At 40.8% G+C, this 26,184-nt stretch overlaps 1 protein-coding gene across 1 annotated transcript in view; it reads left to right on the top strand.

Moving 5' to 3' along the window:
* Positions 1 to 26,184, top strand: part of LOC149250862 (putative RNA-dependent RNA polymerase 1) — a 279,545-nt gene that overhangs the window by 69,256 nt on the left and 184,105 nt on the right.

Raw genomic sequence — 26,184 nt, 5'->3', positions numbered from 1 at the left:
TGCTCTTCTAAGGCTCTGTGTTTTCTCCGAGTAACTACAACTACTGGATGGAAAGGAGTTGCAAGAAACCCCACCTCCGGTGCTTAGAAAAAGATGAAGCTTTAGCCACAAGCTCCTTGGCCAAAACCCAAAACCCAGAAAGAGTTTGCACTGAAACCAACCTCCCAAATTTGACCTCCTCTATGGCCTACACCCTCCAAAGGACTCCAGAGATATGGCCTACAAGAAGTGGCCACAAAGTCTTCCTCCAAGCTCTGGAAAGGGAGCAAACTTCATCCTAAATAATTCCTCCAACCTCCACGTCAAAGCTCAGCCTCAAGGGATGATACTCTACCCACCAAATGAGCTCCCAAACACTGCCTCTACGCTGGCCAGGCAGTGCAAAAGTCACACTGCCAACCAAAAGCTCAATCAACTCCCAGACTCCCCCAAAGGCTGGCAATCCTCTTTAGCCTCTTCTCTAGAGAATCTCACATGAAGACTCCACTACTTAGCTACACAAACAACTCAACCTCCTCTCTCACCGTGTCCTCTAGAAATACGCACCACTTGGAAGGAAATGCTACTGCTAGAAATCACAATGTGATTCTCCTCTTGAAGAAATGAAGGAAACCTTCCTAGGGTGGCACTCGAAGTCCCCCAAAGAAAGGGTGAGTTGTTCGCCTGAAGAATTTGTGCTAAACAGCTAGTGACTTGGCTTGATCCATGTCATTTAGAACATTCTCACCCAGTTTTATATTAATACACATTAATATCTTAATTTTCCTAAGTTAGACTTAGGGTCTCATTAAAAATATTAACTATTTTAATATCTCTCCAACCAGGTGGAATTTCTCGAAACCATTTATGGGTCTTGGAGATATTATGTGCTTTAGCCTCTCCACCAATTTTCATGGCTGGAGCACATCCAATGCTACCACAAATCAACAAGAAATCCCGCACACAACTACTGTGGCTCTGCTAGGAAAATTCGAACTTCTTGGCTAGAAGTCCTTTCAAGAAGGAATTTCCTCAGTATGTGCTCTCCTCTCCTTCTGATGCTATTCTGCCAGCAACTATAGCAAAATAACTGCATCACCAGCTGAAGATCTGCTCTGCAAAAAAATACGCTACTCCCTTCTGCCTCTGGAATGTTTTGATGTGGAAATCAAATTTCTCTATAGACTCACTAAGAGAATTCAATCTTTTCTCAAAAATTCGACCTCCTTGGCTGAAGGACTACGCTGCCTTTGGGGTTTTGAATTGTTGCCAAGGCAGGAATTTGAACCTCCTTCTTCCTTTTTGCTATGAGCTCGCCAGCTTATGATCTGTAGTCCGATACCATGTGAAAATTCACAAACCCCGAATCCTACTGCAACAAACTTATGATGTTTCTCCTATTTGTTAAATTACTTGAACAAATTACTAGCAGTTTTCTACGGCAAATATTGAAATACACACATTACAACCTACACAAAATAAAATATTGCGGAAACTAAATACTGCACTAGATAGAAATAAACACAAACATATACACTATTGTTTTTGGACAAATGTGCCCGAAAAATCCCAAAGTGGGAAAACCAGTGCAGCAGCTGAGGGTTTTATTATTATGCAGTAGTAATCTGAGTACAAATCGTTAGATGCCCAACTGAAAATATGGTATAGAGAAATAATGAGAAGGAGATAGTGAGAAAAATCTCACACTATCACTGGTGATCTGAATCTGATTCAGGCTCTGGATGGTTGGCGCCACATTGCCTCTGCATCACAGTCTCTGGGCTCTGCGTCACATCCTCCTATGGTCTCCTACTGGCTAGAACTTCGATACTCTGGTCCTCGAGTTTCACACCCCAAATTTTGGCTCTGGAATTCGACTTTCCCAACTGAATCTCAGATTCCTTCTGAAGCTTTTTTGCACTACCTCTGCGTGGCACTGTGCTGCCTCTCTGAACCTCTCTCTCTCATCTCTGCCCTGCACTCCCTGGATTAGGAAAACTCTCCTCTGGTCTAGTATCCCTGCCCCTCTCTCACTGCTTTGACTTTACTAAGTCACTTCAGGCAACTCACAACTGCTACTTAGGAAATCAACTTCCGAGCAAAATCGAATTGCACAAGTGTGTTCTACATGTGCCCATCGAACTCTTTATAATCTCTCATTGGAACACCAATGGCTAAGATTAAAACATAATCAAGGGCTAAGATTAATGGGGAGTTGATCCTCTTCTTCTAGACGATTCACACTTGATTTAATTAATACCTTTTAACTAACCATATTTCCTAAGTTTAGACTTAGGGAACCATTTTAAAAAGTTAATTATTTTAATTAAATCATCTCTAGGTGGAATTTTCCCAAACGATTTCTGGGTATTGGAGAATGCATGTGTCTTAGCCTCTCTGCAAAATCTCGAGGCAAGAGCACATCCGATGCTACATAAATCAACATGTACATCTATGATAGGTTTGAAGTGAGGGAAAGTGGCTCTCTCAATGGAAGGGTTGAATAAAAGTATGAGCTTTGGGAGAAGCTAGTAAGACCTTCCATGAAAAACCACTTTGAAAGATGGCTAAATGAGACCTAGAGTTGAGAGATATGACGAGATATGAGTGCATACAAGGTCAAGGTAGAAAAGAGAAAAGGAAATGTAAGATTTACTTCAACAAGTACTAAAACACACACCTTAAAAGAATCCCTAAGTTGAAGGATTAGCTTCTAGGGTTCCCTCTTGATGCAATGGCTAGGGCATCAAATTTCTGGAAATTCACTGTGGGTATTCCACCAAAACTTGAGGATCACTAGAGGAGACACAAAGGAAGATGCCTATATGGACGAAATTGAGAAATACCTCCTCCAAAGAATTTCACACCAAGCCCTAAAGATGACCCCTTATCCTTAAAGGATGAAAATAAAAGTGAAAAGAGAAATGATTTGAGTGGTAAGTGATCACCAAGAATGTTTGACCAGTTTCTTAGACCTTTTGGGAGGTAGGGAGTGATGAAAAATCTCATTGTAGGCAACTCACTCTTTTAAGGAGACATAAAAGAAGCAGCTTTGCCACTCCTAATGGTAGCATTTCACTAGACCTTTAGATATTTATACTAAAGGACACTTGTTAATGGATTTTCAAGGACGCACATGCAACAAATCCCCTAGGAACATTCACTCATTGACTATCTATGAGTAATACATGCAAAATTTCCCAAAAGTTACAATTTTTAGACAATATTTCATCAATTAGGGCACATTAATAACCATGAGACAATATTCCATGCATTAGGCATTACAAAATTCAGAAATTTATCATCAAATAACACTTGCAAGATAGTGAAGAACATATCCATCCATAATAATGCCAAATAGAATCTCCAAGAATGATAGTGAAATTATCCAAACATCAAAATCCACCAATAATATCCAAAACCATCCACAAATTGCAGGTCTAAATTCTTTTACTAGACCTAAAATCCAAGTGATGATGATTTTAGGTGAGAATAGGTCTCACCTATTTATACAGGTCATAAGATTTCAAATTTTAAATGACAAACTCCCTTTGTGTGTCCAAAGTGCTAAGTAACCCACCCATGGTTACAAGCCAACCATGACATCTCATTAAAATAATTTTATATCTCCTTCGTGCATGGTGACCTGGACGGGTAGCATTGGGGTATCTCGTGCTCAAATTGTTGGAGAAGGCCTAAAAAATTATGACAAAGAGGATCATGCCCTCCATATGCTGCAAAACATTTGCAAACCCTTATTTGGGCTTTGTGGGCTCCAAATGGGTCTCTAGGTGGCTCAAGATCAAGTGAATGCTCCATCAATGAGGGCTAGCAGATGACATATGCTCTCCCATGTCTCCCTAGGAAAGAGATAACCTCCTATAGGCCTTAGATCAATTGTCAAGTGTCAGGTACGACGTGTAGCTAGCTAGGGAAACGTGGCTCAAGTGCATCATCAACTCTGAATCACTGGGGCATGAACAAGCAAATGATGAGGTTAAAGAAGCCCATGGTGTGGCAATCAATGCTCTGTATGAATGGAGGCCCATGGCTCTCAATGCTCGTCCTACAAATGCCATTTTGATCCTCTCGAGGGTTTTGATCCTGTATAGGAGACCAAGTCCAAGATGAACCCACCTGCAATCCTTTATAAGATCCAATGTGCTTCCTCGCCTTCCAATACAATGATTCATTAGTGCAATTGAGTAACTAAGCTTGTTAATTAGGGGCAAAAATGAGAATTTCATAGTGGGTTTCTGTTAAAATTGGAAACTAGGGCCAAACACCATGTGGGTCATATCATTTATGGCAGCTGATATTTTTCCTAGATTCCTCTTGTCAAGAGGTGTACGATTGATCTAAAGATCAACCAATTCCGACAAGTATTTATGGAGATATGAATTTATTTGTATTTACTTGACAAATAGTCAAGGTCAGCCAGCAGTTAAATGTGTGGCACACATGCCCAGTGAATCATATAAATACAAGTGAGGTTGATTCATTTTATCATCATCTCATCTCACTCATTTCTTCTCTCTCTCTCCTTAGCTTTGCGTTATACAAGGATCAACTCACACGTGGGAAAGAGGACGCAATAGGGCAAGGAGGACACAGAAGCTGCTGAAGGTCTCTTTGACCAGCGTTGACCAAGCATTGACCTTAGAAGAGTGCAGTTTTGGTGTTGCTGCCTCTCTTAGGTAGGCCACATTTTTTGGCACGAAAGTTGAGGAAATCTGACCTCAGGTTTAACCAGCATTGACTGCCCTAGTTTGGGGCAGCAGGTTGACTTCAGTCAACTGCAGTTTGACTATGTATTTGGGGTTGTTTAAGGGCTGATTCTTCAGGTTGTTCGAAGACTAGTTGACCGGGAAATTGACCAAGCATATTGGAGGTCAATTTCATCTCGTTTGACTAAGTTTGACTTTTGCTGATTTAGGGTTTGCTGCTGCTGATTTAAAATTACATAATTATGATTTTGTACTAATTATCTCTGTTGAACTATTGAAGATAAAAGAAGATTTGATCAAAGGGTTTCCCCGCATTGGGGTTTATCCATGGCTAGCCGCCACATCTTGTATCTCTTGTCTTGGCTTGTTTTCTGTCAATCGTTTAATCTTCTATTTTCACTTTACTTAATTTATATGTGATTGCTAATCAGTGGTTAATAAGAAGAAAAGAAGTAAACTGCTCTAAGCATAGAACATACAATAATTTAACATGGTATCGGAGCTGAGGTGAAGACAAAGCCCAAGAAAGAGCAAGAGGAGCATCACTGAAGGTTGGCAAGGCTATCCTAAAAACTACATGGGGTCCTCAACACTCTTCCCCACCAAAGACAAGCTTCATGAGAAGTCTGACTATCACAGATGGAAGATGTCTCTCGATCTAACTTTAGAAGATTGGGAAGTGTTGGACCATGTGAGAGGCAATATTGTTGCGCCTCCATCAAATGCATCCGCTGCTGCTAGAAGCAAGTGGACCAAGGGAGAAGTCAAAGCAAAGAAGATCATTCAAGACTCTATCGACAAGCGCCTGGTGGCCTATGTTTCCGAGATGACCACCTCCAAAGAAATCTATGATAGACTGGTGAGTTTATTTAAAGTTAATGATGCAAATCAAGTTTTGTTCTTTAGAAATAAGTTGAAGTAAATTAAGAAGGGCAAATATGAGAGTATGCAAGCATATTCCTTAAGGATCACTAAGATCAAGAATGATCTCCTATCTATCGGGGAAGTAGTTCCTGATAGGGAAATGACTATCACAACTCTTGGTGGACTGCCACTTGAATGGTATATATTCAAGATTACTCTTCTCAACAATAATGTCATCTGAGGATTTGAGGAATTGATGGCTAGATGTATTCAAGAAGAAACAAGGATGGAAGTGCAAGAAATGCCCGCACATAAAGGCAATCCCTCTGCGTTTTCTTCTCACGCTAAAAGAAAAAACAATATTGGGGCTAAATCCAAAGGCAAGGTTGGAACAAAGGGTGGAAGAAAAGGACGATGTTACAATTGCAACAAAATGGGTCACTATGCGAGGGAGTGCACTGATAAGAGGGACTCACACCATGACGATGATCAAAATCACTCTCAAGGCAATCAAAGGAATGGCAGGTCCAATGGCAGAGGTAAAAGAATTGCTGGAAATCAAGGAAGAGGACAACCCTTCAAGAAGGAAAGAAACTCCAGGTATGAATCTAACGTTGTTAACAATAAGCAAGATGACTATTGTCTACCAACGGCCCTCTCTACTACTGCTCCCCCGAACTCGCTGGGAAATTGGCTTATTGATAGTGGTGCCTGAAGGCACTTCACTTCACTAGTTACAAAGAAGCTCTCTCTAATCTAATAGAGAAGGAGACCAACCTGGAAATTGTTCTTGGGGAAAACACAAAATATCTCGTGAAAGGCGTAGGGAATGTCACTCTTAAATTGAATCAAGGTAATACAATTCATTTGCAAGAAGTCCTATATGTACTTGATCTCAAAAAGAACCTGGTGTTTGTTTCGACAATGGAAGACAAAGGCTATAAGGTGACCTTCATCAATGGCAAGGTACGTGTATGGAAAAATAATTTTAAAGAAGCCCACTCTTGGGTTTCGAGTCGATTCATTATATCAAGTCGGAGGAAGTCTGCTCGGTGTCATGTCTTGTGACACATCCCTTCATTTTGAACTATGGCATCGAAGGTTTGCTCACCTTCATTATAAAGCTCTACCCAATGCAAGACAAATGGTGATATGGATGCCCGAGTTCTGCGTAGAGCAAGAAGGTGTATGTCCTGGATGTGCCGAAGGGAAACTCAAAAGGGGACCATTCCCCTCAAGCCAAAGGAAGACCTCCGATATATTGCAGTTGGTTCACTCAGACATATCTGGTATGACGCCTGTGAACTCCTTGGGAGGATATTTATATTACCTCACTGTTACAAATGACTATTCTCACAAGACTTGGATATACTTCTTGAAAAAGAAGGATGAAGTGTTCACTTGGTTTCGTCACTTCAAAGCCTTGATCGAGAATCAAACCGAAAAGAAAATCAAGATCTTAAGGACTGATAATGGGACTGGACATGAATCCAATGAGTTCCATGAATTTTGCAAAGAGGCTGGCATTAAGAGGGAGACTACAACACCATATACTCCTGACCAGAACGGTGTGGCGGAAAGGAAGAATTGTACGATTGTGGAAGCTGTCCATGCTATGCTCCATGATGAAAGACTTCCGAAGTTTCTATGGGCCGAAGTTGTGAATACTGCTGTATATGTGCAAAACCGATGCCCTCACCAAGCATTGGATTCCAAGACTCCCGAAGAGATGTTCACTGGTAATAAACCTGACGTATCTCATTTTAGAATTTTTGGAAGTCATGTATATTTTCATGTGCTGAAGGAGAAAAGGAATAAATTGGGTGCATTTGGAAAGAAAGGAATCTTCGTGGGCTATAGCGAAAATACTAAGGGCTATAGAATTTATGTGGCTGGTCAAAGGGAAATCGAGATTAGCTATGATGTCATCTTTGATGAAGATATGGCTCTTAGCAAAGTTGACAATCTTCCTACTCAAAGGGGATCTAAAGAAGCTGACACGAGGGAACCGACGGAAAAGGAAGAGGAGACTATGCCCGATGTGGAAGAACCTATGGATCCTATTGATCCCACTCCACAAGAGCCTTCCTCTTATAGGAAGAGGCCTTCATGGCTTAGGGGGACACTTGATGATGCTGAAGGACACATTGCACCCAGAGGGACTTTCCAGGAAAGTAAGAAGCCGACCAAGTATCAGGGATACTTGACCATCATGAGCATGATCATCCAAAATGAACCTTCATCATTTGCAGAAGCTGTCAAGCATCAAGTATGGAAGGATGCTATGACTGAGGAATATGAATCCATCATGAAAAATGATGTCTGGGATGTGGTCCCTAGACCCCAGGACAAAGCAGTTGTCACTTTGAAATGCTTTTACAAGATAAAGCACGCAGTTGATGGAAGTGCAGAAAAGTATAAGGCTCGTTTTGTTGTTCGTGGCTTCTCTCAGAAGGAAGGTATAGACTATGACGAGATATTTGCCCCTGTTGCACGATATACCACTATCCGCTCGATCATAGCCCTTGCTGCTTCGCAAGGATGGAACCTACATCATATGGATGTCAAGGCCGCATTCTTGCATGGTTTGATCAAAGACAAAGTCTATGTGGAACAACCCAAAGGATTTGAGATTCATGATTGGGAATCTCACGTGTGCAGGTTGAAGGAAGCCCTCTATGGGCTGTAGCAGGCACACCGAGTGTGGTATGAAAGGATCGATAGCTACCTGATGAAGCTGGGATTCACTAGGAGTGAAGCCGGCCGTAACCTTTACTTTAAGGTTGAAGATGACAAACCTCTCATACTGGTGCTGTACGTTGACGACCTCTTTCTAATAGGTGCAGACCCTCTCATTCTCAAATGTAAGAGGGAGTTGGCTTTCGAGTTCGAGATGAAAGACCTAGGACTGATGCACTATTTCCTAGGACTGTAAGTTTGGCAGAAACCAGGGGAGATTTTCCTATTTCAAGGAAAATATGTGGTGAAAATATTGGAGAGATTTGGTATAGTGGACTGCAAGCCCGTGACTACCCTGATGGAGCTTGACTTCAAGAAGTTAAGTAGTAGTGCTGCCGACCTATTTTATGAAATGCTACGGAGTATCGTCAACTTGTCGGAGCATTGATGTTCTTGGTGAACTCCCGTCTGGATATATGCTTTGCAGTCAACACGTTGAGTCAACATATGGTTGAGCCTCACCACACACATTGGATTGGTGCTAAGAATCTGTTGAGATATCTTCATGGCACAATCACTCATGGGTTGAGATACACTACCAGAGATGTCAGACTACTTGGATATACCGATGTTGATTGGGCAGGCAGTGTGGTGGACCGAAAGAGCACTTCCTGGTGTTGTTTCTCTTTGGGATCTGCCTCGATATCCTGGATGAGCAGGTGTAGGTTTTAATCCCGTACAGAAATTACCTGCATACGAATTCTAAAACACAAAAAATAAATAATGCGAGAGCAGAACACATAAAACACATATACACAGAGATTCTCCCACTTGTTGTTTTCTTTCCACAGGGGGCCACAAGAGAGCTTAGTCATTTTTCCAGCCCTGAAATGCCCATTGTCTCTCTACACCAAGAGAACTTCTCAAAGCTCACTGATTTTGTCAATGCATCTGCAGTATTCTTCAAAGTGTCCACCTTTACCAGCAACACCTTTTTGTCTTCTATCATATCCCTCACAAAGTGATACTTAACATCAATGTGCTTTGTCTTTGAACGTTATACAGGGTTTTTTGCTAAGAAAATTGCACTTTGGCTGTCACAGTCTATCCTTGTAGCTTCCTGTACTAACCCCATACTTGAACACAATCTTTGCAACCAAATTGATTCCTTGCTTGTATGAGTGGCTGCCATGTATTCTGCTTTTGTAGTTGATAGTGCCACTACAGATTGTTTCTTACTCATCTAGTTGACTGCACCTCCAAATAGGTTAAACACATACCCACTTGTAGATCTTCTCTGATCCAGATCTCCAGCCTAGTCTGCATCAACAAAGCCATGAATATCCAACACTCTGTCCAATCCTGGTCTTCCTTGGTAGCACAAACCATAATCACTAGTGCCACACAAATACATGAATACCCGCTTCACTGCTGTCTAGTGCTCCTTCTCTGGTTTTGACATAAACCTGCTCAATACTCCCACTGTATGTGCAATGTTTGGTCTAGTACAGACCATTGCATACATCACACTACCGATTGCACTTGCATATGGAACACGGGACATGTCCTCTTCCTCTTCTTGTGTCTTGGGACACTGTTCAGCAGATAACCTCACACCTATAGGAATAGGAACCTTCACCGGTTTACTATCCTGCATATTAAACCTCTGCAATATTGTCTCGACATACTTCCTCTGGTTTAACTAGAGCTTCCTCTTTGCCCGATCTCTTTTAATTTCCATGCCCAAAATATAGTTTATAGCACCAAGATCTTTCATGTCGAATTTGGAGGACAATTGGGTCTTCAAATCCTGGATATCTTCTTTGTCATTTCCAACCAACAACATATCATCCACATACAAGACTAGATAAATAACATGGTCACCAATTAATTTAAATACACACAGTGATCTGCTTTGCTTCTGGTGAAGCCAAGTCCCCGTATAAATGTATCAAATTTCTGATACCACATCCTTGGTGACTATTTTAACCCATATAGAGACTTCTTTAACTTACATATCAGTTATTTCTTACCCTTCACTGCAAAGCCTTCAGGTTGCTCCATGTAGATCTCTTCCAGATCCTCGTTAAGAAATGTTGTCTTCACATCCATCTGTTCTACCTCAAAATCAAAAGTAGCAACAATAGATAAAAGTAATCTAATAGAAGTTACCTTGGCAATAGGAGAAAAAATATCACCAAAATCTATTCCCGGCACCTGCGAATAACCTTTTGCTACCAACCGAGCTTTGTATTTCTCCACCTTTCCTTCTGCATTTGTCTTTTTCTTGAACATCCATTTGCTGCCTATGGGTTTCCTTCCAGCCGGCAACTCCACCATACCCCAAGCCTCATTTTTGTGCAAAGATGCCATTTCATCAACCATGGCCTCTTTCTAGAGTTTTCCATCCTCTGAATCCACTGCTTCCTTCACAGTTCTGGGATCATCATCAGTAACAGATAAAACAAAATTTGAATAGAAAGTAGATGGACTATACCTTTCTGGCTGCCTTCTTTCTCGAACTGATCTTCTCACAGTCGGAGTTTGTGGCTCTTCATCTTCTGATTCCTCCTCTGTTGTAGAGACCGATTCTTCCTCTTTTAGCTCAAACTCTATCTTCTCAGGTTACTTTGGTTGGACTTCATGTTTAATAACATCTTTTACCTCTCTGAACACCACATCTCGACTGTACACAACCTTTCGTGTGACTGGGTTCCAAAGCTTATAACCTTTTAAACCATCCTTATACCCAATAAAGATGCACTTTTCAGATTTACTATCCAACTTGGTTCGTTTCTCCTTTGGAACATGTACATATGCATCAAATCCAAATACCCTCAGATGTGAAAGAGAGGGTTTCTTACCAGTCCATACCTCTTGTGAAGTCTTATCCTCCAACGCTGATGAAGATGACCTGTTGACCAAGTAACATGCAGTATCCACCGCCTCTGCCCAGAATTCCTGTCCTAACCTGGCACCACTGAGCATACTTCTTGCCCTTTCCATTAACATCTTATTCATTCTTTCTTCAACTCCATTTTGCTGAGGTGTATATGGAGTAGTCTTCTGTCGTGCTATAGCACACTTTTTACAGAATTATTCAAATTCCTTGCTGCAAAACTCTCCACCATTATCTGTCCTCAGCACCTTTATCTTCTTTTCTGTCTGATTTTCCACAAGAGACTTAAATTCTTTAAACCTGTCAAAGGCTTCAGATTTCTTCTTAAGGAACTATATCCATGTATTCCTTGAAAGGTCATCTATAAATGATACATCGTACACAGAATTACCCAGTGATGGAACCTTCACAGGTCCAAACACATCACTGTGCACAAGTTCTAATATTTGTTTCGCCCTCTTACTACCAGAGGGGAAACTCACCCGCTTCTGCTTCCCATATACACAATTTTCACAGAAATCAAAATCCAGAGAGCTATTAGTCATACCTTCTACCATACCTTTACCATGAAGTCTTCGAAGGCCCTTCTCTCTAATATGTCCAAGCCTTTGATGCCACAGCATGGTCTTCTCTCTAGAGACCACTAGATCTTCTGCTCCACTTTCAGGAACCGCAAAACTATTGCATCCATCAATAACAGTGCTACCTTGCAGCTTGTACAGAGTTCCAATTCGAACTCCCCGCATCAATACCAGTGCTCCCCAAACCATCTTGCAGGTATCCTTCTCGAACACTGTTTTTACACCTGCATCATCCAACTTGCTTACAAAAATCAGAGTTCTGGCCAATGCAGGAATATACAGAACACCTGGAAGTGTTCTAACTCTTCCACCTTGCAATTTCAACTTTACTTTTCCGCGACCAATGATTCTAGCCTTCCTATCATCCCCTAAGAAGACATCACCACCATCGTATTTCTCATACTCGCAGAACCACTCTCTATGGGGAGTGAAGTGAAAGGATGCACCTGAATCAATCAACCATGCCTCATGATCTACATGTGTACTTGAACAAGCCAAGTACACATCCCCACCTTCATCTGAGGTAGTTTTTGCTTCTGCAGAAGGAGCATCATCATAGCTCTTTCCTTTGTCAGGAGCTTTAGATTTACAGTCCCTTTTGAAGTGCCCTTCCTTTCCGCATTTCCAGCACACCACCTTTATAGGTTTTCTTGGAGATATAGATCTCCCACTCGATGACTTATTTTTGTTTCTGTTCTGGGACCATCCTCGTACAGACAAGGCATCACCATTCTGGCTCTCCATATTTTTCCGTCTCATCTCCTTCGTCAGCAAGGCAGAGACTATTTCTGAGTGGAAAAAGTCCGCAAAAAATCCCGATTTAATCCTAAAAACACGATTTTTTGAACTAAACGATTTAATCACCCGACTTTTTGGCGACTTTTTCATAAACGAAAAAATCACGATTTTTTCCTTATAAATCAGGAGTCGACCCAAAAAGTCTTCCTCCCTTCCTAGGGCACAGATAAAGAGGCCGCAAAGGTGAAAAAACTGTAAATTGAAGCATTCATCCATGCATTTTCAAGTTATTGCATTGTATTGTTTGTCATACTTTTGCGAGCATAGCAGTCTCATTTGTAATTTGTTAGTTTTGAGGTTAAGATACGTTTTTGTTTTCCAAGGAAAAACAAATCTTTATACTTCATATTTCTAGTTAGAAAGCAAAGTATATATTAGCTAAGCCTCCAGGGTTTTAGTGATCCAAACTCTAACAGCCACTGGCCCTTCAAAAGATTACAAAAGTACCAAAAGGACAGGCATACAACAGTCTTCCATAGAAGGAACCCCACACCATCAAAAACATTGTTACAGTGGTTGAATGCTTCCAGAAGAAACAACAAAGAGGAGGTAATGAAGATCAAATAGAAACAACCTGTCCAAAAAAAACAAAACCAGTGCCTCAAAAAAGAACCCATTTTTCAGACAAGAACAAAGTACCTGTGAAATCTTGTGACACCAAAGATCCTTCCTGCAATGAGAGCATGTTTTGAAAGGGAATCTTCTTTAGTGGTGAATTCCCTATAATGCGGGGAAAGGTTATGTATCAGAAATGGATTTTACCTCCAAGAGTTTTTGAATAATAGATGCCAAGGCTAGGTTAATAATCTGGCATTTACTGTTTTCTCAGAAAATAAGCAGCTTGGATTCACCAAGTGTTAATTTTCACATCTACTGTGATACTCACTATTAATTTTCATTGGACCTACGACCTGACACCTTATTACCCAAGCAGATTACAATCTACTGAATAAATGCATGACTTATTTCTTAATACAATTAGCGGAAACAAAAATTAAAAGGGGAAGAGGATCTTAGTGACTGATTACTTGATGACTTTTAGATGACTCATGATATAAATTTATTATATTTTTGTTGATATTTTGACTCTTGAGAGTTGAGACTTGGTCAGGACTCAAAATTCAGGAGTTGATTCACTATTTTGATATGTGATGTAGCATTAGATTTAATATACATATTATATATTATCTTTCTTTACATATTTATGTGGAAATGCATTTATTTGATGTTGTGGATACTCTAGATGTTAAAAAAAATTAAAAAAATGAATAATTTGTGTTTTTTAAATTTTGCTGACATTTTGCCGACTTTTTCAAAAAGCTCCCGACTTTGACGAGTTTTTCAACTTTTGGACCCTTGCCGAATTAATCCCAACTTCGAATTTTTCCACATTGCTATTTCATCAAACTGCAAGGCAGTTGCATTGCTACCCATTGCAATAACCAGACTATCCCACGAATCTGGTAGAGAACACAATAAACTGATGCACTTATCTTCATTTAAAATTTTAATATCAATAGATGCTAACTGACTTACCACAGTATTAAATGCGTTCAGATGCTCTGTCACCAAGTCTCCATCTTTCATCCTTAGGTTATACAGTTTTTTCCGCAGGAACAGTTTATTCACCAGAGACTGAGATTGGTACAAAGTCCCTAACTTGTCCCACAAAGCCTTTGCTGTAGCTTCCCTTGATACATTCAGCAATACTGAATCTGAGACACATAATTGTATTGTGCTCTTTGCCTTCCGATCCAACTTGTTCCATTTTTCATCGGACACTCTCGTTGGTTTAGTACCCAGATCTACCGCGATCCACTGGTCTTTATCCACCAACAGATCCTCCATCTTGAGTTTCCACAACTCAAAACTCTGACCATTAAATTTCTCGATCTCTATCTTTCCACTGCTAGCCATATTCTTTCACCACCAGAATTGATCTCGCAGATCTCCCACTGAACAGGGTCTACCACAGGCCCGAGCGAAACCCCTCAGCAACAAAGGCGTCCCCTTGGAGCCAAAACAACTCCGATACAAAATGTAGGTTTTAACCCCGTACAGAAATTACCTGCATACGAATTCTAAAACATAGAAAAGAAATAATGCGAGAGCAGAACACATAAAACACATATACACAGACATTTTCGCCTGGATCCCAAAACCGGGACTACCAGCTTGATTTTTCATTATGTTCTTTTCAATGTTACAATACATATTTATACATGCCGAAGCATCCAGTACCATGGACCGAAAAACCATCGCGTCCAAAACCATGGACCGAAAACCATCGCGTCCAAAAACATGTGCAAAAATCATGCACAAAACCATAGGTGAGTCCGCCCAACCTAACATGGGGTCCAAAACCAAAATTTCCCTAGGCGTTGCCCCGGCCCCATAAAGTGGGGTTACGGGTACACCTCAAACCCCCTGTTAACTACGTGGAAAGAATATAACACAACCCAATAGCAGGAAGCAGAAGCCGGTGGCTTTGAGCACCACCGAGGCAGAGTACATTGCTGCTAGTATGGCCTCTTGTGAGGCAGTCTGGTTGCGGAAGCTCTTCAGTGAGCTGTTGGGATTCGCATTGGATACTACCGTGATCCTGTGTGACACCCAGAGCAAGATTCGTTTATCAGAGAATCTCGTATTTCATGATCGCTCTAAGAACATCGATATCAGGTACCACTATATCCGAGATATGGTACAACGGGGAGCAATAAGGCTCCATCATATCGGTACAAATGAATAGGTCGTCGACATTTTGACGAAGCCCCTGGGAAAGGTCAAATTCCTGACCTTCCGAGAACGACTTGGTGTCATTGAGAGACCCTGTTATGAGGGTCGTGTATGATGCATATATTGAGCTCTGGGAGCTCCACGGGGGGCATGGGGTACTTCTTGGAGCGACATGCGACCATAGGGTGACTCACCATCCCTTGGTGGTGCACTATGTATAGGGTGAAAGGTTCAACTTTCCCTTGTGACACCCTGTGGCGATTGTGGGACAGGATGATTAGTTCCCCTGTGGGCCAGGATGATTAGTTCTCCCGTGGCGATTGTGGGACAACATGATTAGTTCTCCTGTGGGTCAGGATGATTAGTTCTCCTGCGATGACTATTGGACAGGATGATTCGTTCTCCTGTGGACAGGATGATTAGTGTTCCTGTCGAGGCATCCTACACATGCAGTCTGGGACTCATGGGAAGTACCTCTAATCTGATCAATGAGTAGGGAAATGGGGTTAGGGACTGTTGACCACTACCGGTCAACTGCCCATAGCAGTACACCCCCTTTTCTTTGCAAAAAGGGCAGCGCTCGATCGACATGTCTGTGCCATTCTGCAGTCATCGACATCTTGATCAATTTATGTTGTAAACCCAGTGTCCATGTATAATTTGTAAATAATCTTAGCAGATATGAATCATGTCTGTAAATTGCCTAGGTGGACCTAATTTTCTAAGTGATAATCTACGTTCCGAAAGGTTTTTCATCTCACCAATCCATGATCGGCAGAGTTTTCCTTCAGCCTAACCCCAAAGTCGGAATGGATTTTGTCATTAGAATTTTAGGAGAATCCTAGTGTGTTAATCTGCTAGATTATAGTTGTGTCGCAGAACTGGGTGGTTTATGAGGGTCTATGTCAAATGGGTTTTCCCCCTTGAGATGTAAATTTGTAAAAGTCATGATCTAAAGTGTCTTGAGGGTTAGAAGATATTTTAATCCCCTCATAAGTCCTAAGTCCTGGGTCCTAGGTGATTTTTCCAAAGGCTAAGTTCGAGGATCCATTTAAAAATAAATTAAAAATTAAAAAAAAATAAAAAAAAATAAATAAATAAATAAAAATTTAAATAAAAATAAAAATAAAAATAATAAAATAAAGCAAAAACCCTAAAAATAATAAAATAATAATATTTTAATTCGACAGATGAGATTAAGAGATATCTTGATTCTCATCGACGGTCGATATCATTTCAACATGGATCACTCGAACTAGCCATCGAGATTTTTTCCTTTAAATAGGGTCCTAGAGGGTCATTTGAAGAGACAGGATCTGTGAGTCTTGTGCTGAAGAAGCTCTCTTGTAGTTCATTTTTTTTTGTGCAATAAAGAAGACTTTGGGGTTAAAGATCTTGCTGGTGTCACTCTTTTGAAAATGCTGTAAGATTGTTCTATTTTTTCTGCATAATTTTATTTTCAGCCATTAATGATAGCTTAATAAAGATTGATCTAGGCACAGGTATCTTGTCTGATCTTTGGGGTTTGAATGATAGTTTAGATTCTGAAATATAGTGGCAGGTATCTCCATTTGATATGGGTTTCACTATTGTTTTCTCCCTCTATGTTGATGGTTGATTTTAAGTTGTGCAGGAAATCCTTTTTTTTCAGATTACAGGGCGTTAGGGGAAGTTCTCGGCTGAACCAGCCAACTCCTGGTTTGTGTTTTCTGAAAGAGCCCAGCCAGTTCTTGATCCCGGGCTTATCATTCGAAATATTTTTTATGAATGCATGCAGGGTTTTCTGAAGCGTTTTATATTAAAATTAAATTCTAATAATATTACTGTGATTATTGATAAATCTGGCTTCTGAAGAGCTTTCAGTTTGTAAATACTGTAAATTTTTGCTGGGTTTAGGGTTTTCAGTTTTTGTTTTATGCACATATCATTTTTGGGTGATTTTTCATTCCAGGTTGCAGGTTTTCTGAAGATTTCCAAGGTTTATCTGCGCCGTTTTGGCTGTTCAAGGGTTACAGCACTGTGGGTAACGATTTCAAGTTCTGAGCACTGGTTTAAAAAAAAAATTTAGCCCCACACTACTGCACTGTAGTCACCATCAAGCTGCTGAAGAACTCCACATAGCTGCAAACCTGGCCCGAAAGGAGATATCAAAGAAGTTTTTTAACACACCACCGCGCAGACCAGCATATTAAAATTAAAAAAAATTGAGACTATTGGCCCTTCAACTATCTGCAGTCACCTGTGTGTTACCTCCGCGCCTCATTTTGATCCCTGCACGTATTTCTCGCAGCTCTCATCTTCGCTGTGTCCCTCTTCTGCGTCCTCATTTGTCTACACACTCCATCACATCGCATCCTTGTCCGACAGTCTTCGATCCTCCCACTCATCCGCCATTGAAATCTTCTGCAAGAGATCGTGCGCATCTCCACCTGCCGTCGAAGACCCTCACGCCCTTCTCTACCTGCAAACTGGGCCTGAAAGGAGATATCAAAGAGGTAGAACCGTATGCGTGGGCGATTCGGTGTGTTAAAGCTTTGTCTGCAACGTATATCTGCTCATCCAAGAGATGACGTCCTGCCACACCTGCAAACACTCGGAATTTTTATCTGCCGTCGAAATTTTCTGCAGGAAAACAGTAACGTGTTCAACTCCATTTACGCTGACGGTAATGTTGGTCGTTTGAATAGGTATAGATTTAGATTTGATTGACTTTTTATTTTTCTTTTTATTTTTTTTTATTTTTTTATTTTTTTTTTCTGCTTTGGGTTTTAACGTAAATAAAATTAAAAAAAAAAATTGATTTTCATTTTATATGGTATTTAGGTTTTAGATTTAAGTTCATATTTTTAGGATTTAGATGTTAGTATTTAGCTTTTTTTTAAATCTTTATATATAAAAAAGAAAGGGAAAAGAAAAATATCAGAGTAGTTTTAATTTAATTTTCACCCTTTTTAGTGTAGACGTAGTTCTTTTTTTTTAGGTTTAGCTTTTAGTTTAATTTTAATATTAGAATAGAGCTTTTGATTTCAATAGTTTTGTTTTAGTTTAGGAATTAATTTTTTTTAAATTTAGCTTAGTTTAATAATTTTAATTTTATTTTTTTAAGCTTTATTTTAAATAGTTTTAACTTTTTAGATTTTATTAATTAAAAATCATAAAAGCACATATAAAAAAAAAAAAATATTGTGGAAAATTTTTTGCAGATTCAGTTTTTTGTCTCGGGAAATTATCACGTTCTATTTTCTCTTGCTGAGATTCAAATTTTCGATATTTATCATTTTATGCGAGTCTGCACATGAATGATCATTTTGAAGATCAGCTGCATGAATATGATATCTGGTTAATGATTCATAATTGCATGGTTGTTTAAGGCATTTATCTTTTCAAATTTTCTAATTGCTGGATATCTTGCATCGTTCAAGTTATTTGGTGATAAATGATTGTTGTACATGGTTTATATCTTTGCAACATCTAGTAAACAATCGTTTAAACAAACATCAAACCCACAAGGCACTGGTCTATTAATTCAGAAAAATCAATCTAGTGCTTGTTTCTTCGTGTCTCCTAACCCAACTGGTCGACAGTGGGTCTTCATCACCTCATAGGGTCTACCCCCTTAGCCGCGGGAGACAGGCTTAAACAGAGAGATCGGGGGTCAGGGTGACAGCCCCCGGTCTAAGTGTTGTCGTGTCAATCTGTGCGACAACAGGGACCATTAGTAGCACTATTGATGGACGCGTTGTTGTATGTACCGTACTCCCTATGCTAGCATGACCTCCATTGATCTAGGATCAGTGAGAGTAGTATGACACACTCTGAGACTGACTTCGGGTCAGTGGAGGATGGTATGATATATCCTCGATCATTTCTTCGTCTTCATAGTTCAGCAGAGCATAGGAGAGATAGCAGTGCAACGCAGTGCATTTGATGGCTGGGACAGTACCAACGGTCAAACGGATTAACAGATGGAGTTCTCCCTAGTTGAGAGAGAGTGTTAAAATTGGCAACTAAGGCCAAACTCCATGTGGGTCATCTCATTTATGGCGGCTGATATTTTTCCTAGATTTCTCTTGTCGAGAGGTGTAGGATTGATCTAAAGATCATCCAATTCCAACAAGTATTTATGGAGATATGAATTTATTTGTATTTACTTGACAAATTGTCAAGGTCGGCCAGCAGTTAAATGCGTGGCACACATGCCCAGTGAATCATATAAATACAAGTGAGGTTGATTCATTTTATCATCATCTCATCTCACTCATTTCTTCTCTCTCTCCTTAGCTTTGCATTACATAAGGAGCAACTCACACGTGGGAAGAAGGAGGATGCAGAAGCTGTTGAAGGTCTCTTTGACCAATGTTGACCAAGCGTTGACCTTAGAAGAGTGTGGTTTTGGTGTGGCTGCCTCTCTAGTAAACAATCGTTTAAACAAACATCAAACCCACAAGGCACTGGTCTATTAATTCAGAAAAATCAATCTAGTGCTTGTTTCTTCGTGTCTCCTAACCCAACTGGTCGACAGTGGGTCTTCATCACCTCATAGGGTCTACCCCCTTAGCCGCGGGAGACAGGCTTAAACGGAGAGATCGGGGGTCAGGGTGACAGCCCCCGGTCTAAGTGTTGTCGTGTCAATCTGTGCGACAACAGGGACCATTAGTAGCACTATTGATGGACGCGTTGTTGTATGTACCGTACTCCCTATGCTAGCATGACCTCCATTGATCTAGGATCAGTGAGAGTAGTATGACACACTCTGAGACTGACTTCGGGTCAGTGGAGGATGGTATGATATATCCTCAATCATTTCTTCGTCTTCATAGTTCAGCAGAGCATAGGAGACATAGCAGTGCAACGCAGTGCATTTGATGGCTGGGACAGTACCAATGGTCAAACGGATTAACAGATGGAGTTCTCCCTAGTTGAGAGAGAGTGTTAAAATTGGCAACTAAGGCCAAACTCCATGTGGGTCATCTCATTTATGGCGGCTGATATTTTTCCTAGATTTCTCTTGTCGAGAGGTGTAGGATTGATCTAAAGATCATCCAATTCCAACAAGTATTTATGGAGATATGAATTTATTTGTATTTACTTGACAAATTGTCAAGGTCGGCCAGCAGTTAAATGTGTGGCACACATGCCCAGTGAATCATATAAATACAAGTGAGGTTGATTCATTTTATCATCATCTCATCTCACTCATTTCTTCTCTCTCTCCTTAGCTTTGCATTACATAAGGAGCAACTCACACGTGGGAAGAAGGAGGACGCAGAAGCTGTTGAAGGTCTCTTTGACCAATGTTGACCAAGCGTTGACCTTAGAAGAGTGTGGTTTTGGTGTGGCTGCCTCTCCTAGGCAGGCCACATTTTTTGGCACGAAAATCGAGGCAATCTGACCTTAGGTTTGACCAGCATTGACTGCCCTAGTTTGGGGCAGCAGGTTGACTTTAGTCAACTGCAGTTTGACTGTGTATTTAGGGCTGTTTAAGGGTTGATTATTCTAGCTGTTCAAAGACTAGTTGACCGGGAAATTGACCAAGCATATTGGAGGTCAAATTCATTTCGTTTGACTTTGCTGATTTAGGGTTTGCTGCTGCTGATATAAAATTACAAAGTTCTGATTTTGTACTATTTCTCTCTATTGAACTATTGAAGATAAAAGAAGATTTGATCAAAAGGTTTCCCCACATTGGGGTTTGTCCCTAGCTAGCCGCCACATCTTGTGTCTCTTGTCTTGGCTTGTTTTTTTTCGATCGTTTAATGTTCTATCTGCACTTTACTTAATGTATATGTGATTGCTAATCAGTGGTTAATAAGAAGAAAAGAAGTAAACTGCTCTAAGCATAGAAGATACGATAATTTAACAATTTCCCTTCCAAATTTGGGGCGTTGAACATGTAATAGTGTTACCTTCCTAGGTAGCAACGGTTAATGAAGGACCTTATTAGGTGGTTTCAACCTTTAAGGGAATGACAAGTCCAAGGTACACCCTTCGAAAGGCAGGGGTCATGTGAAATAATGATGGAACACAGTGGGGACAAAGGGAAGGCTTCGAGCGACATGCCATGGTACAAAGGCAACTATGATGAGAAAATCCCTCACCTTGGATATATGAATGTAGGAGGGAGAAATTGTGGTAAATGAGTTACCCCGACCTTTTTTTTCCCACCCTTCTTCAGATGCCTTTTAACTTTTATTGATTATTCTTCATTTTACTGCTCAGGGCTCAAGGGGATGAGAGTACGATGTGTAAGGTATGGTAGTGATTACCTCCTTAAGGCGGGGTAGTTCATCACCCACAAGTGGTTGGGACATTCATGGGTTCTTAACGATGCTAGGGGCACTCATATGGGTCCTAGGGACCACGGTGATGGCCATAACGATAAGGGGTAGAGCTCATGTTTGGCTTCTTGCCCACGTGCTAGTTTCATTTTCCCAACCATCTTTTGCATTTTGTGGTACATTTCCTGTTGTATGTGGCCATATTATACTTTTATCCATTTATTAGCTGCCTCAACCTCCAGGTTATCATGTTAGGCTCGACTCAAGGCATGGACAAGGGGAAGGGGATGCTAACACCTTGTGGACCCAATAATGGACAAATGTGGATCCAGATGGGAAAAATATGAAAAGGGCTTGTAGTGAGCAGAGGGGAGTGAAATATATGGTATTGGGGAGCGGGATCGTTACCGCTCAATCTAGCAGGGGTCCTAAGAGGGGTTCAAAAGGGGAAACTACTAGGACAAGGACCCACTGTCACCTTAGTCAATGTCCTCTGCTCTTTACGAACTTTCACTGATGGGAGGAGTCCCAATATGGAGGAAATCACTTCAATGATAGGATCAATAGCAAGGTATAACGTGATTTCCAAGGCCCATTCAAAGGAGAGGCTTAATTAATGGTTCAAATGTTTAACGAAAAGCTGAAAGGATCCCCAAGAAAGACCTATGAAGGATGACCTTGGGCTTAGGAATATTCAATAATGATGAATGCCTAAGATCAAACTTCTGAAATCCCTCACTTGTGATTGATGTGTTCATACTAGGGTTCAAAGTGAGGCAAGGATGGCTCATTCAATGGAAAGATTCAATTAAATTGTGAGCTTTGGGAGAAGCTAGGGTGACTTTCCATGAAAAAACCCTTGAGAGAAATACTATGAGACCAAGGGTTTAGAGATATACCATGGTAAAGGCTCATCCAATGATCACCTATGGTTAATCGAAACATTTTTGAATGATGAACTACAAAGTGAAAACGTTCAAGAAATCCGCAAGTCAAAGCAGCGTCAAGGGTTCCCTCTTGGTGTAATAGCTAGGGCATCAATTTATTTGAAATTCCATCATCAGAATTCGTTCAAAACTAGAGGATGCCTAGAGGAGACATAAACGAAGAAACTTGTCTGGACAAAATCCTAAAAATCCTCCTCCCTAAAATTTCACACCAAGCCCTAGAAAATTTCCTTACCATTGGAGGACGAAGAAAGGAGGATGTGAAAGAATGATATATCGTTAAGTTAATGTGATCACCAAGGATCTATGACCAGTGCCTAGCTATTGGGAAGATTAGAGTCAAAACAATCAAGATTTGGGAACTTCCCTCTTTAAGGAGGCCTAAAGAAGTAGATTCACTGATGATGGATGCAACTACATGACAATTTCAGACTTTTATACTTTGATATGCAAGATTTGATGGGGTTTCAAGGTAAAAGGTGTACAACCTACCCCTAGGAAAGTTCGTTGTTCTTGTCAAGATGACTAACATATGCAACAAGCCAAGATTACAAGTGTTTCATAAATTCACATTAATTTCTAGGGCACAAACAAAATCAAAGCATAGTGTTCCATGGCAGAGATAGTACGGATTGGCAGATGGAGTTCTCCCTGGTTGAGAGGGAGTGTTAAAATTGGCAACTAGGGCCAGACTCCATGTGGGTCATCGCATTTATAGCAGATGATATTTTTCTTGGATTCCTCTCATCGAGAGGTGTAGGGTTGATCTAAAGAACATCCGACTCCGACATGTATTCATGGAGATATGAATTTATTTGTGTTACTTGACAATTTCTCAAGGTCGGCCAACAACCAAATTACCCCAACTTATCCTCAGCATGGCATTATAAATAGAGGAGGTATTCAAGTCATTTTGAGACACACATCTCTTGTGATCTCTCTCCACTTGTTTAGGTATTGGTGGAAGAGAGGTCTAAAGGAGAATACATTGTCCTAGAGGAGATCTTACCCTAGCCGTAGTCCTAAAGGGAGGGAGATCTAGCCTTACCCTAGCCACAGTAAGGAAGAGACTTAGCCGCAGGTAAGGGAGAGATTTGGCCACAGTTGAAGGAGAGCTCTAGCAGCGTCAAGGAAGAGATAAATCTGCAGATTTAAGGGTGCCCTAGCCGCAATCTAAGTAGGCCTAATTAGCAGCAAGTAAGAGGCTCTATACACAATCCATGAAGGTCCTAATCCATAGTCATAATTTTCCCTAGCTGCAGTCAAAGAAGGATTTTCCAGCCACAACAAATGGAGGTCTCAAGCAACTGTCAAGTAGTGCCCTAAGCCGCAGTAGGAGAAGCCCTTAATCCGCATCCAAGAGAGCTTAGACGCAGTTAAAAGGGAGGCCTTAAACTTTAGTAAAGGAGAACCCTTAGACGTAGTCAAGGAGAGACTCTTAATTACTGCAAAAAAGGGGTCTTATCACTGCATGAATAAGTCTGGAAGTACAACACGTCTTCTGTAGATAACAACGTGATGAAAGAAGTTGTTCATCGTATGTTTTGCTAGGTAATGAAGCCACTGGCATAAGTTGACAAGCTGAATAGTATATGCGAATTAAATAAGTACTGACAGCTAGCCAACTTCTAATAAGCTAGATAGTTTGATGATGCTTGTGAGCTGTTCGTTGGAGGTCCATAGGCCTATCTTGCTGCTGAGCTAGGCCACAGGCCATAACTAACAGAAAAGGTTGTTCAAGGGTTGTCTAAGGGCTGCATTTATAGCATGGCAATGATGAAGTCTCACCTCAGCCTCTGAAAACATGTATTGTTGATGCCTTAAATCCTGAAGCAGGGACAACTAGTGCAACAAGCAATCAACAATGTTTTTGGGAGCTGTATTGGGTCAAGGTTTGACCATGTTTGGCTCAGTTTGATGAGCATCCTATTGGTGCCATATGAATGATCTCTAGGGGAAGATTTTGTCTAGTTTGACCAGAATTGACTTCTTTGGTCAATGGTTTTCTATTGTTGTCCTAAATATCAATTTTGTATATTTGTACTATCTCTCTCTCTCACACTGCTGAACTATTGAAGAATATAAGAAGAATTGATCAAGGGTTTCCCCACATTGGGGTTTGTCCCTGGCTGGTGCCACATTTGTGTCCTCTTGTCTTGGCTTGTCTTCTACTGTTTATGTTTATGTTCTATCTGGACTTTACTATCATGCTGATGTGATTACTAATCTGAATATTGAAATTGGGCTAATATGAAAAATTGAAGCAAATTGCTCTAAGCATAGAACATATCTAAATTTAACAAGATCTCAATTTCTACTCTAAGTACATGTTCCACTGCTCGGAAGATTCTTGATACAACGTTTCCAAGGAATCCCACATCTCCTTAGCATTCCCTCTCCTAGCGATGTGACATACCACGTGATCCTTTACTCTATCAAGGATCATCCTCTTGGCTTTTGCCATTTCTCCCTTGTACTTCTTTAGCGGATCTGGATCTATAGGCTCAACCACCACGCTTTCGACATAGGCCTTGAGAAAATACTCATCTAGAAGGCACGACATCCTCGCCTTCCGGATCACATAGTTGGATGCCCCATCCAACATGCCCTGATCTCTCTACCCACTATTTGCCATCTCTTCCAAATAGAAAGTTGAATGGGCTCCTCTCTCCTTTGTGCTATTTCTGGTCTAACCTATGCACTCCCTGGTTGAGTCAGTAGAACTACTGCCCCTTGCTGCTGTTTAGCTCGTGAGAATTTAGACTCCTTGGCTGGAAGTTCTTTGAGGAAGAATTCCCTCAACCGTGTCTCTCTCTTCCCTCTGTTGTCTTTCTGCCAAGCAACTGCCTGTAGAAAATTGCGTCCAGCAAGGAAACCGCCTCTCCACTGAAGCTGCGGCGCTGCTCCCTTTGACACTGACAAACTTCGATCTGGAAGTCTTGCCTCTCTGTTAACTCACTCAAAGAGAGACCTTTCCTCAAAAATCTTTGCCCTCTGGTCTAGACTATGCAATCCATCTGGGAATTTGAATTGCTGCCTCCTGCAACTATTCGAACTCCTTCTCTGTTCAGCGTTGGGTTCTCTGGCACTGCTCTTCTTGTCTCGCCTGCACTCCTCTGATACCATGTGAAAATTCCTAAACCCAAAATCCTACTGCAACAACTGATGATATTTCTACTATTTGTTAAATTCCTTTAAACAAATTACTTGCAGTTTCCTATGACAAATATCGAAATAAATACACTGCAGCCTTCACTTAATTAAATATAATGCAAAAACAAGAAACTGAGCAAGAAGGAAAAGAAAACACAATGACACCATTGTTTTTGGACAAATTTCCTCGGAAAAACTCAATGTGGGAAAATCGATGCAACAAATCTGAGGGTTTTATTATTATGTAGTAGTAATTTTTGAATACAAACTCTAGATGCCTTGTTGGCAATCCAGTACAGAGAATATCACTCGGCAGAAGAAATTAGTGAGATTACCTCACTCTACACTGTGTGGGCATAGGTCACTGCCTTTGGGGCATTGCGTCACCTCTTTGCTGGATCGATTTTATCTCAGGAGCTTTGACTTCAGCCCTCCTGGCTCAGAACTTCTGCATGGAAAGCACTGCGTTGCTCTGCATGAGCCCTTCCTGGCTCTGCGTCACCCTCACTGGGCATTGCACTGCCTCCTCTGCGTCTTTCTCTG

The sequence above is a fragment of the Pinus tabuliformis genome, chromosome 7, assembly GCF_031772625.1.
Source record: "Pinus tabuliformis cultivar Carrire ecotype Pingquan chromosome 7, CPIR1, whole genome shotgun sequence".
Taxonomy (NCBI): Eukaryota; Viridiplantae; Streptophyta; class Pinopsida; order Pinales; family Pinaceae; genus Pinus; species Pinus tabuliformis.
This window is presented reverse-complemented; position numbering and strand designations above follow the sequence as displayed.